General features: G+C 45.2%; 1 non-coding gene across 1 annotated transcript; it reads left to right on the plus strand.

Annotated features, from left to right (window-relative positions):
• The first annotated feature begins 10,983 nt into the window (after nt 1-10,983).
• LOC114113357 (U6 spliceosomal RNA) lies at nt 10,984-11,091 on the plus strand. The gene has a single exon (XR_003588404.1). It is a non-coding gene; the product is annotated as a U6 spliceosomal RNA (small nuclear RNA).
• The last annotated feature ends 2,140 nt before the right edge of the window (nt 11,092-13,231 follow it).

Here is a 13,231-nt window from a genome sequence, read left to right on the forward strand (position 1 = left end):
TAACCTTGTCCTCATCTCAGGATAACACCAACTGGCCTTCCATCAGCCTCCCTGGAGGCCGGCCCTGGGAGGCTGGGAAGAAGGGTGAGTGCTCAGCTTCTGATGGGGGAAAGGGGGATAAGACCATTCCTCCTACCGCCTACCTGTGCTCAGAACCCCAGAGCTTTCCCAGAATGTCAGGGTCTGATGGCAGGCTAACATTTTTGAACTATAGGTACAAAATCTGATAATTTCTGCTAAGTCCCAAAAAAGAGCAAGAAGGTCCAAGCAATTCAGCAGCCTCCTGCCTGAATCATTCCCACTTAGTGCAAAGTCCCCACTTAGCAGGGGATAGTCTGCATCTGCACTGTGGCTGCCTATGTGGACTGGGCTCCTCTAAGCCCGGGAAGGTCTCCCACAGCCCAGGGCAGAGGAGGCCGGACAGCAGGAGAGGTGTGTGGAGAGAACAGTTTTACCAAAAGACCTCATCAGAAGGCAACATTTTCATATTTGCTCTGCACACAGTTGTGCTAAAATTCACAGCTGCTGCTTAACGTTTTTCTGACAAGAACACGTTAAACAAAAATATATGCTGGGAGGGCAGGGTGCATAGCAAATAGCTTTTAATCATATTTAAATCGAATTTACCTAAACCTTGCAAATTTTAACTCTTCTTGAGCTACAGCTGACAAGCATCATCACATGATTCACAGATGCAACTTTTATTTTTTAAAAAGGAGAGTCTTCTTTGGCATGAAAACAACACATGCTGGAAAGATTAAGCCCAGCTTCTGCACATCAGTTAAGCCTACAGACAAGTCTGAGGTGAAGGGTGCAGCTTTGGGAAGTCATTCTCTTACCGGGATTTGTTTCCTTCGGCTCTTTCACTGCTCACCTCCAACGGTGCTGTAACAAACAAGCAAAAAAGCAGAATCGTGACAGCCACCTGACACCTGCGGCCCTCGGTGGCCACCAGGAACACTGGGGTCTAGGCAGTACTTTGCACTCACTCAGCTCCTGGCCAGAGGAGAATGGGCCTTACCTGCCATTATTTGACCTGACCAAAGGCAAGACTAACCCTGAGGAAGTCCTGCTCCCGAGCTATAGAACTAGATGAGATGAATAATTAATAATTCACTGGAACCTGAAGCGGATGGTAAGTGTGAGGTCAGAGTGAATAAAAGAAAGAAACGCTAAACAAAAAGACCATGTTTCATTCATCAGAAAGCTCAGAGATGGGATGTTTTGTTCAGCTGTTGAGAACCAGAGCCTCTGTTTCCACTCACGAGTTTTGGATGAAAAGAAACCAGGCTTGGATGCCAAAAAATTCCCAGGGGATGCTTGCAGAGAAAAGGCCCTCTGGAGCCCGGTCACCCTGGTTCTTGCATGTGGCTTGAGAGGCCAGTTGATTCTGAGGAGCCCATCAACACGTTCTTCCCTTTCATATTAGTTCCATTCCTAGGAAATTTCCTTGTTGTTTTCAAAACAGTTTACTATTACAGGTGTGATGACCCAGCTAATGCCATTCACTGATTCTTCTACCCATGTGTCCTTCATTCAACAAACACTTATGAAGCCACTCTCTGTGCCAAGCTCTGTACTAAAACCTGGAGCATCTCGGGACAGGCTTGTGGTCTGTTGCTTTAAATGCCTGTGTGCATTGATGAACTCCACACAGTCATCTCCAGCCCAGACTTCTCCCCAGAACTCAGAATTCACAGAGCCAAGACCACACTTAGCATCTCTCCTAGAAATCTCATGCCATCCAAGAGGCATCTGATTGGACATTGTCCAGATCCAGACTTCAAAGCCATTCCTCCCAGAGCCTTGTCCATCTCCATTGAGGCACCTCCATTCTTTCTGTTACCTGCATTTTTCTTGGAGTCATCTATGCTTTCAGCATGGATCAGTCAGAGTCCGTTTGGGAACTAAAAACCAGAGCCATGTTCTTGTTCTTGTTTTCACGGGGCCATGTGGCATGAGGGATCTTAGTTCCCAGACCAGGGATAGAACCCAGGCCCCCTGCAGTGGAAGCACAATCCTAACCACTGGACCACCAGGGAAGTCCCATCAGTTATTTTAACAGAGATCAATATAAATCACTGTTAACCAGGTACTGGGGAACTGAAAAGGCAGAAGGTAGAAGAGGTCAGTGTAGGAAGCAACCATCCACCCTCAACTGAGGGCACAGAGAGAAGTGCTGGTTCATCTGAACCCACACTGTGAGGAGGGGCACACAGCTGGACCTCTGAGGCGGGAGCCATAGCCGGCAGGTGCAGTGACCTCCGAGGGGCCCAGCGAAGCTGGCTCTGGGAGCATGAAGGAAAGTGAGAAACTGGAGCCGGCTACCACTGTGGTGTCACTGACGCGAATGGACTCCTCCCCCTCCGAGCCTTCTAGCGTCCTCTGGCACCCCCTGCCAGCAGAGCTTCACATGGACCGCGCTGGCAAAGCTGGAGGGCGGTCTGCAGGGAAACACGAACTTAAGAATCAGCATAGTCCACCTCTTTGGCTACTTAACCTCTATCACCTTAACACAAAACTTCTTTCTCTCATACCCCACCTCCTACCTGCCACCAAATCCTCCCAGCTCTACCAAAAATCTCCACGACGTCGCAGCTGCTCCTCACAGCACTGCCACCGTCCTGGTCTGAGCACCTCTGGGTCTCACCTGGATCATCACAATAGCCTCCCAAGCGGATTCTTGCACTTTCTCCAGAGTCAATTCTCCACACAGAAGCCATCGTGATTGTATTAGTCAGCTGCTGCTGCTGCTAAGTCGCTTCAGTCGTGTCAGACTCTGTGCGACCCCAGAGACGGCAGCCCACCAGGCTCCCCAGTCCCTGGGATGCTCCAGGCAAGAACACTGCTAGGGCTGCTGAAACAAACTGCCAGAAGCCTGGCATGTTGAAACAACAGAAACTTATTGTCTCAACAGTTTGGGAGGCCAGAACTCTGAAATCAAGGTGTCCGCAGGGTCCCTTACTTCTACAGACTCTTGAGGGAGAATGTGGATGCCACATACCTCTCTCCCAGATCCTGGTGGTTGCTGGCCATCCTCGGTATCCTTTGGTCTAATAGACGCATCACCCCAATCTCTGCTTCTGTCTTCTCACTGCCGCCTTCTCCACGTCTCCGGCTGCTTCTGCGCCTAATCCTCGTCACCAGCGCTGGATTTGGGGTCTGTCTTAAATCCAGCATGATATCATCTCAAGATCCTTCACTACAGCTACAAAGATTCTATTCCCTACTACGTTCTCACTCACTGACACGGGGGTAAGACTTCAACCCGTTACACTGACTGCATTAAAACCAATCAGATCTGGTCACCCCTCTGCTCAAATCCTCTAAGGTTCCATCCTACCCTGAGTAAGAGCTCCACTCCTACACGACCTGGATGCCCCACTGCTCTATCTCCCCTCTGGCTGCTCTCACCTTCTTCCCCCCATAGAAGCCCCTCTGTTCCTCAGCCTTCAATACTTTTCATCTATAGAGATTTAATTTGTATCTTTTACATAACTTGCAAGCTCCTATTTACCTTAAACGTGTGTAATACAGTTATAATAGCTGTTCTTATGCCCTTGCCTACCAATTCTAACATCTGTGTGAGTTCTAGTTGGATTCTGATTGATGTTTCTCCTTATTATGGTCATATTTTCCTGCTTATTTGCATACCTGGTGGGTTTTTTTGTGGATGCCAGTCATTATGCATTATTCTTATTGGCTTTTGGGTATTTTTGTGTTATAAATATTTTCTACTTCTTTCCTGGGATCAGTTAATTTACTAGGAAATAGTTTGATTCTTTCTCACCTTGTTTTTAAGCGTATTTTTTGTGTTTTTGTGTGTGTGTGGTTTTTTTTTGTGGGAGCAGACCAGTCTTTAGTCTAAAGCTAATTATTTCTTACTACTGAGGCAATATACTTCTGAGTATTCTACCCCATGTTTCAAGAATTGTGAAGGGTTCCAGTCTGAGAGGTGGGAAGCGGCATTATCCTTGACCTTGTACAAACACTAGGTATTGTTCCTCACACACATGCACTGATGAGTGCTCTGTGAAATACTTACATGGAAGCCTCCACAGGTCTCTGGAATTCTCTCTCTCTGCAGCTCTTTCTCCTCTAGTACTCTGTTTAATGAACTCTAGCTATCTTTTCCTCAGACTCTCAGCTCAACATCCCAATTCAGGTAGTCCAACAAGTTACATGTGGGTTTCCTTCTTTACACTATAGCCTATAAATGAAGTAAGTTAGGGAGATTGTAAGGTGTATTTCATTTGTTTCCCATTTCTTAGGAATCATTGTCCTTTGCTGCTTGACATTCAGTGTCTTGAAAATCACTATTTCGTATACTTGTCCACTTTTTCTGGTAGTGGTGTTGGTTGTATCAGTAAATATGGTCCCTGTTACTCCATCTTAGCTAAAAGTGGAAGCTTCTGTCATCTGTTTAAGATTTTTAACTGCTGTGATTTCTTTTCTCATTCTCAATAAATATTCACTTTCCTACTTTATTTTTTAATTGTCATTTTGTATTCTTTTTCTTAAAAAGGGCCCCATACTCAGGCTCTTGAGGTAAACCACCTGGGTTGGAATTCTGCCTCCACCACTGACTACCATTGTGACCTTGCCAAGCCTGTGTACTTAAGTTTCTTCATCTATAAAACCAGGATGTTAATAGGACCTGCTTCAGAGTGCTGAGTACTGCAAAAGTTATCACATACAACACTTAGAAAGTAACCTAGAACTCAGAAGCCACTCTATACATGTTAGTTAGTACACTTAGTTTTATTTTAATATTATCAGTGTACAGGTGGTGCTATAATTTATGTAACAGCTATAGAGAGTGTGATGGCTTAGGATGGAATATAATATAATAGATGAGACTAGAGGAAGAGTAGGTCACAAAAGAAATAGTGTAATGGCCAGAGTGTGAGATAACCAAAACAATACATTGTAGTGTCCTAGGGGAAAAAGTAGGGCAGCGTTCAACAAGAGGAAGAGGTGAATATGGTCTAAGCCACTAGAAATCAAGATAAGGACTTAAACATGACCCCTGGTTTGGTGACATAGCAGTCATGCCTAATGCTGTAAAATGAGGATATGAACAGGGCCCGCCATTTATGGTGGGCTTCCCTGGTGGCTCAGAGGGTAAAGAATTTGCCCACAATGCAGAAGACCTGGGTTCAATCTCCAGGTTTGGAAGATCTGGAGAAGGGAATGGCTACCCTCTCCAATATTTTGGCCTAGAGAATTCCATGGATAAGGAGCCTGGTAGGCTACAGAGAGTCAGACATGACTGAGCGACTTGCTCTTTGCCATATATGGTAACAATCAGCATTAAATGAGAATTTATCTAATGCCTTGGCACAGTACTTAGCATATATTAACTATTCAAAAAATTTAAGTTAATACAACATTGTATAGCAACTACAACAAAGAATTTTTTTAAATATAAACTGATATAGAAAACCAAATACAAGATTTTTATATAAGAAACCAAAATGCAGAATTCTCTGTGTTTATATACAGGTGACCCTTGAGCAACATGGATTTGATCTGTGAAATACTTTTTTTAAGTTATTTTATTACTATAATTAGCAATATTATGTTTACTTTTTGCATCACTGGATCCAGGCCATGTCTCACTCTAGTTTATAAATGTCAGGGTAGTTTCAGATTCTGTTTCCATTCTCCTTGGTTCATTATCACCCATACCTCTAAGTATGATACTACCGTACTTTCTCTCTCTCTCTCTCTCTCTCTCTCTCTCTCTCACACACACACACACACACACACACACACACACACACACACAGACTATCCTACAAAAAAGCCTTGCTTTTGTCCAAGGGCAGTCATTTCACCCTACCCTGATATTTCTCCCTATCTTATTAAAGTAGTGTAAACATCATCAATGGTTAGCACTCTCTGGATTCGAAAGCCAAGGCCAATTCTAGTTCATTCCTAAGTCCCATGCCCACACCCTGTTGGAGCTAGAAAAGATACCTGGGCCCCTCTGACTTTTTATATGAGTAGAGCTCATTCTCCATCAAGATTCCCTTCACATAAGGAGAATGTATTCTCAGCATCCAAAAACCAGTGGCCACAGTGCCTATACCCAGCCAGTTCCAGGGGTCCAGAAAATACCCACCAAACCACAAAATTACATGGTTCTAGCAGATCAAACATCTTGAATTACATTTCTAAACTTTTTTTTTTTTAATTTGGGGAGGCAACACATCTGTTCAGTCCTTTGTTTGTCATCTCTTATGGATTCCAAGTGAAAAATTGGTTCTGATTCACTGCTGTATGAGTCACATGAGTGCCATTTGTAAAGGTCTGTGTGAAGCCCCAAATTACATCTTTCAAGACGATAAGTATAACTTGTATCAAAAGGCAACTGATTTGAACCCTAAACACACCTGTGTTTAAAGATGCAACTGTGCTACCTGGGTTTCTCTGAACCTCGCACCATGAGTCGTTCAAGATGACTAAGTGCTCCAATACTTGCAAGTTTAATTATTTGATCCAAAAATTTTAGAATTTTAGTAATATGAGAAAAAAATCTTCTTAAGAAATATAGTCCAACTTCCTAAACAAGATGTAGCTGTCACCAAATTGCAAGTCTGTGTGCCCAACACACAGTGAGGCCAAACAATACCAAGACATCAGAGTATGGAACAAAGAAAGATTAGTTGCAGGACCACGCAAGGAGACAGGTGGCTCATGACTTGAAAAACCCTGAACTTCCCCAAAGCTGTCAGCAAAGAGCTTTTGTAGGAAAGGTGAGGGAGGGTCGTGCCATGGTTAGTTGTTGCGAACTTCTTGGTGTCAGATCACGGTCAGGTCACAATCTTCCTGCAAATCTCTACCAAATGAATGCTATCCTCTGCTCTGACAAGAAAGGGCAAGTCCCCAGGCACAACTCTTCCCCTCTAAGTCCAGGTCCTGACTAAGAGGAGGCAGATCTCAATCGGCAGCTCCCTCAGGGCTGGATCCCCAGACCCTGCCCAGCTGTCATCGCTGAGGCAGCCAGGCACCCAGGACCTAACTGGCCCTGAGACTCCTCAGGCCGCCCAAACGGTGGTGCAGGGTGGGTAGCATGTCCCACAGACGGACCCAGACAGATGGTCCAATATGTTGCAGAGGCAGGGATGGGGAAGAGGTTCACCACTGCCTCAACACCCGGACCTGGCCAGTGAGTGGCCCTGAGGAGGCTGCCTGAGCCCTGCGGGGCACAGCCCCCAGCCTGTTCCCTGGGTCCCTCCAGCTCAGCTGCTGGCCCAAGGCCCAGTGAGCTGGAGGCCCCAGGGAGAAGGCCAGGATCTGCCTCATAACTCATTCTCCACTCCCCCCACATGCGGGCTGCATCCCGCACTAATGTCACTCATTGTCGGTTGGGGGCTTGTGGGAGGGGCCCACTGCACTGCCAGCCAATGGCTGAGTGGGACCTGTTGCCTAACAATAGGGTGCAGAGTAATGGCACACAGCAATAGCTAGTGCTAAGGGCTGCACTCCCCGAGCTCTGTTACATTATGAACATAATTTTACCTTCTCTTAGAGATTTAGGGTCACTCATAAAAATATCAATAAAGGGTCCAGTCTAGAGTAGATTTAAGATTCTAAGTGTTCTTTAACTTTACACTAAGTGGATCTAGATAGGCAGTTTTGAATTATTTGGATTCTTATAGTAGTTTTTCTTGGAGAAGACAATGGCACCCCACTCCAGTACTCTTGCCTGGAAAATCCCATGGACAGAGGAGCCTGGTGGGCTGCAGTCCATGGGGTCGCTAAGAGTTGGACACGACTGAGCGACTTCACTTTCACTTTTCACTTTCATGCATTGGAGAAGGAAATGGCAACCCACTCCAGTGTTCTTGCCTGGAGAATCCCAGGGACGGGGGAGCCTGGTGGGCTGCCGTCTATGGGGTCGCACAGAGTTGGACACGACTGAAGTGACTTAGCAGCAGTTTTTCTGGCTCCTCTATTGTTGACACTCATTTCCCGTTATTATCATTTTACCTATCTAAAGTAGTTTCTTCCACATTTAACTATCTGTTGCTTTTTAAACCTGACAGCTAAGACAACTTGTGAGAATTACTTTATAAAGTTCATGTAAATGGATTCAGAATGGGGCCATGAGAGATTTCACATATGAATAATCTAAACTTGCTCTGACACACTTTTTTGAAAATAGGGAAGTATAAATAAATAAAATCAATGGAACATCTTGCGACATCGACTTTGGAACTTCAGACGTTTTGTTGGCTTGCTTTGTTCTTCTTACTTTGTGATTCTTGGCCACGTCCTATATTGCTGAGGGTGACCTGTGGTAGATTTCCACCATGGAGACTAGGCTTCAGGTTTGCTTCCTTCTGCCTAGCCTTGGGTATCAGTTTGGTTAGAAATATAACCAGTCACTTGGATAAGCAAATAATTGAAATATCTCCCAGAAAAGCTTGTCAGTTGTTATGACCAGAGACAGAGAGGCCAGACACAGTCAAAAGGTTATGTCACAATGATTTCCTCATTCCTTACAAAGAATTATAAAAGCATGGGGTCTTGCCCCAGCCTTAGCTTTCAACTGGAAGAAGAACCTTTGTCCTCCTAGGTTTGTCTTCAAGTGAGCCAATTCCCCACCGGGAGCAAGCAGCTGTCACACACCACACTCCCATCCTGCAGAAATGGTTCCCAAGGGCGCTTCTTTCATGGCGCCTCTCCCTGCTGCATACCATCCAGCCTCAGAATTTCTCTGTGCCCAGAGAAACCCCTACCCAACCCTTCAGTATCATCCTAGGGAGCATTTTCAATGGGTGAGTGAGTTTCCAATCTTTTCATTCCTTAAACAGCAGAAATCTCAACTGTTCCCAGGAGTCTGTGCAGCAGCTCAGAGAAGGGCTCTACTGCTTCCATTCCCCCAGATATTCAGTCACAAGATAGCCATTCATCCCTCAGCACTCTCTCCAGTCTATGGGGGATTCCCCAGGGAGGCCGGGACTCCTGTCCCCGGAACCTGCATCTCAAGTTCCCACTCTCTGCTCCCTAGAGAGATTGGCTCATGAGCTTCTTTCCAGGCTTTTCTCTCCGGGCAGCTTCTGGCTCATTTGACCTATTTTCCAAAAGCTCAAGACAGAGGGCAAAGAAAGGCACTGAACACTCTGGGTGCTCTGCTGTTTCCCAGTTACAAAACCTGACTGCAAAGCAAATTACCACCTTTTAGCAGCCCCACACCTCACAGACTTAATGCTTGATTTAAATTAATGATCAGCTTGTGTTTCTTTCCTTTCTCTGGAGTAAGAGGAAAAAAATTTATTTTCTTTCAGTAGATTCTGTATTTATAAATATCATTAGAGGTTAAACATTTTCTTAATGACAGGAAAAGTCAAGATTTCCTCTATTCACCCAACCAGGACAGAGTTACTTCTCCTTTAATTATTAAAGAGTTTTCTCCCCTCTCCAACTCCAGCTCAATGCCCTGGATCTCTAGGTATATGGTAGTTACTCAGGAACTATTCATTAATAGAATGAATGAATGGATGAATGGATAGATGGAAATGTGTCTTTGTATCATCATCCACCTGAGTGCCTCCCCAGCTGGAGGGAGACCTTCACACTGCTTCCTAGCAGCTCTTCTTCAGGGACTCACTAATCAAATGGGCCCCCCTTAAGCCTATTTGGCCATCATACAATAGAATTTAATAATGAATACTATTATTTACTTCTTTGTTTTGCAGAGAGCTGAATGAAAACCTGACCTCCCTGGGCCCAGGTAGAATTTCTCCATGATTGGTTAGACGGTTTTGTGTTTCCAGTACCTTGGCATCCATTTGGTCCTGGAACAGCTGTGCATAGCTGGGGGCCAAACAGGAGTTCAAATGACTCCTCCAGGGCTCTTCTTTGTTATGAGACTGTTGGATTTGTGGTCTTTTTAGAAGCCTTGGCAGCTGCTAGCCAGCTCTAGAAGCTGTCTTTCCTCAGATGGTCCAGGATGCACACCCAACTGTGAACTCCACAAAGACAAGATCCTGGGCTACTGACCCCAGCGTGTGGGAGGACAGGGGCTCAGTTTTACAAAACCAGGCCAAGCTTCACTATTACGGCTCAGTGATTGTAACTTCCCTGATCTCCCAGCCTCTCCCGTCCATTTTTCCCTTTCCTGGTTCTGGAGGCAGTTTTCCCCTCTCCACAGATTCCCTAATTAACAATTCTTTCCTTTTTTTCTCTGCTCCAGTTCTATCCACAGCTTCCTACTCACAGCATTAAAAACCACAGATCTGATCCCGCTTCTGATACAGCGTAGCCGAGACAGCTTTGAGCCAAGAGAAGATGGGTTTGTGGTCACCAGAAGCAGGAGCATCCCTGGGATAAAAAGAGGTCATGCCTGTAACTCACAGAGAAGTCCCCTCACAATAGCTACTGTTGGAATATTAATTACATAGTCTTAAAGTGACTCCCCTGTCACGGAGGAAGTGGGCAGCACACGTGGGACGCTAAAGCTCCCACGACAAAACCCAAACCCTCAAAGGGCAGGCACAGACGGGGTTTGAACCCGACATCTTCGGTTTACGAGACCGACGCCTTACCACTCGGGAAGATCCCCTGGAAAAGGCAATGGCACCCCACTCCAGTACTCTTGCCTGGAGAATCCCATGGAGGGAAGAGCCTGGTAGGCTATAGTCCATAAGGTCGCAGAGTCGGACACGACTGAGCGAGTTCACTTTCACTTTCACTAAAGTGACTCCCCACACATTGCTTATTAGTGCCAAGGGAAAAAAAGACCCAAAAACCAGCCAGGATAAAGAAACTGTACAACACCTTGACCAGTTCCAACTTTATATCATCTGTGTGGGGCAGATCACATCGTCATGCAGCTCCAAATACTTGGACAGGACTCACATCACTGGGCAGTAATTGGACTGAGGTCGCATAACCTCAATCTAACCAGTATGAAATACCTACAAGCATGCATACAATGAGAAACATGCTATCGAAACAAAATGGTGTGGGGTGCTCACTTTGGCAGCAAATACACTAGAATTGAAACAATATGAAAAAAGATCAACACTGCCTCTGCACAAAGATGACACAGAGATACCTGAAGAAAAAAAAAATGTTCATGTGATGGGAAAGTGGGGATTGACATCATGAAAGCCAGATTAAAGGAGGTAAAAGGCAGGACAACAAAGTCCAAGACCTGACTTTGCACTGGATCCTGTATTGGAAGGGGGGATGCTTGGAAAGACACTGATAAGTCACCTAACAAAATTGATATATGGAAGGGAAATTAGATAAATGTACTTTGTCAAGTATTATTGTTATGTTGTAGAACACTGTCATTCTTAGGAAATTCACACTCAGGGATAAAGGGCCATGAAGCTGTTAACTTATTTCCAAACTGTTCAGAAAAAAATAGATTATTATAATAGATATAGACATGTATATTATCTACATGTTATATATAATTTTTTTCCTTAACCATTATACGTGTATATGTGTGTGTTTGCACATACATATGAGCTTCCCTTGTGGCTCAGCTGGTAAAGAATCCACCTACAATGCAGGAGCCCTGGGTTGGGAAGATCGCTTGGAGAAAGGAAAGACTACCCACTCCAGTATTCTTGCCTGGAGAATTCCATAGACTGTATAGTCCATGGAGTCTCAAAGAGTTGGATACGACTGAGCGACTTTCACTTTCTTTCATACACACATATAAATGGAATGGGGAGAAACATGCACATAATAAAGCAAGTGGAGTAAAATGATGACAATACAGGTGCTCTTGTATTATTTTTTTTTATTTTTGCATTTTTTTTATAAGTTTGAAATTATTCCCAAATAAAAAGCTCAAAAATACAGCTGCTGTACTTCTGATTCTTAATATTCTTAGGGTCTGAACCTTCTGAATGAGAAAAAATAGGACATGAGGTAACTCTGTGTGAAGCCATTTAGGCTTATAGAGGCTCCTGAGCTGGGAAGCATTTGAATTTACCTATAATTCTGAAGCAAGTGTTTGATGATGGCTACCACTTTGAAGGACAGGGGGCCGCTATCAGGAAAAGCATCAAAATCAACACAGGAAGACACAACCCCATCCCAAGTCCAGTTCAGAAAACAAACAATGCCCTGCTGTCATGATCAACAGAAACACAGGTTAATTTTAAATTCCATCTGGGGAGCCAAAAAGTAGAGATGAGCATAGCACAGAGACTGAGTGTGGCTTGGGCGCCTAGGGGACTGCCAGCTGTGATTCCCGAGGCAGGGTCCTCTGCCCCGCGCCCAGTATTCTTCTCTGTAGAGGAAGAGTCCTCAAAGGCTTGTTACATGGTACAAGCGAGGCAGTACAAGCCAAACGCTAGGCATGTGGAAGCTCAAGTTCAGTCAGAGGGCAGCAACCACAAGGTAGTATTGTTATGAGGATGGCTTCCCCCCTGACTCTGTAACGCTGTTAGCTGCAGTTATTAATACAAAGACTCCACTGAGTCAGAGCCCAGGGCCAGGGTGGGCGGGGCAGGGGGGGCATTGCTATGGTCCTAGAGACATGGGTTCTGCAGGGTGGGAAGGGTCCCTCAGCTGGAGAAAGCTCATCAAGAGAGCTCCTAAATCACATGGCATTTGCTCCGAGGGGCTTCCAGGACTAAAGCCATGGTCTCCTCAGGGCTTTGTCCATTGTTTGATGAGGACGTGACCCACACGTGCTTTATTTGATCAAAGTGCTGTGCAGGGTAGACAGTTTTACCATCAAAACCTAATCTCTACTCAGAGAAATAACCAATTTCTCCATTTAGGTCAAACTTTTTGGCCTCCAAAAATCCTTCAAAAAGTAAAAAATGCCTTTAAGGAATTGACTTCCCTCTAAGAAATCTGGAAGGTATGAAGAAAGCAGAGTCGGGGTGGGAGAGAGGGCAACACCTCTGTTCTTGCATCCTGGTCATCACCCAGCCTGGCTCTGTCACCCACCTTTCTGGAGGTGCCTGATAGCCTCTGTTACCATTGCAGAGACATCTACCTGAGCCACACGTAGATTCTGATTTGGGCCCTAAATTCTTGGTGCCTGGCCATTGTTTGCCTGTTGGGAGCTGGTTCTCTCTGTGGCTAAAATTCTTTGCCCATTGCCTTCTGTCTAAATTCTGCTCCCAGCACGTGGGACCCTGGGATAGCCCACTGTCAACACAGAGCATCAAGGACACGAAGCCCTTTCAGCCAGTTCTTTAACTTAATAAAGGAAAGTCTGCTCACACAGCACCTCCAACTCTTT

The sequence above is a fragment of the Ovis aries genome, chromosome 2, assembly GCF_016772045.2.
Source record: "Ovis aries strain OAR_USU_Benz2616 breed Rambouillet chromosome 2, ARS-UI_Ramb_v3.0, whole genome shotgun sequence".
Classification (NCBI taxonomy): Eukaryota; Metazoa; Chordata; class Mammalia; order Artiodactyla; family Bovidae; genus Ovis; species Ovis aries.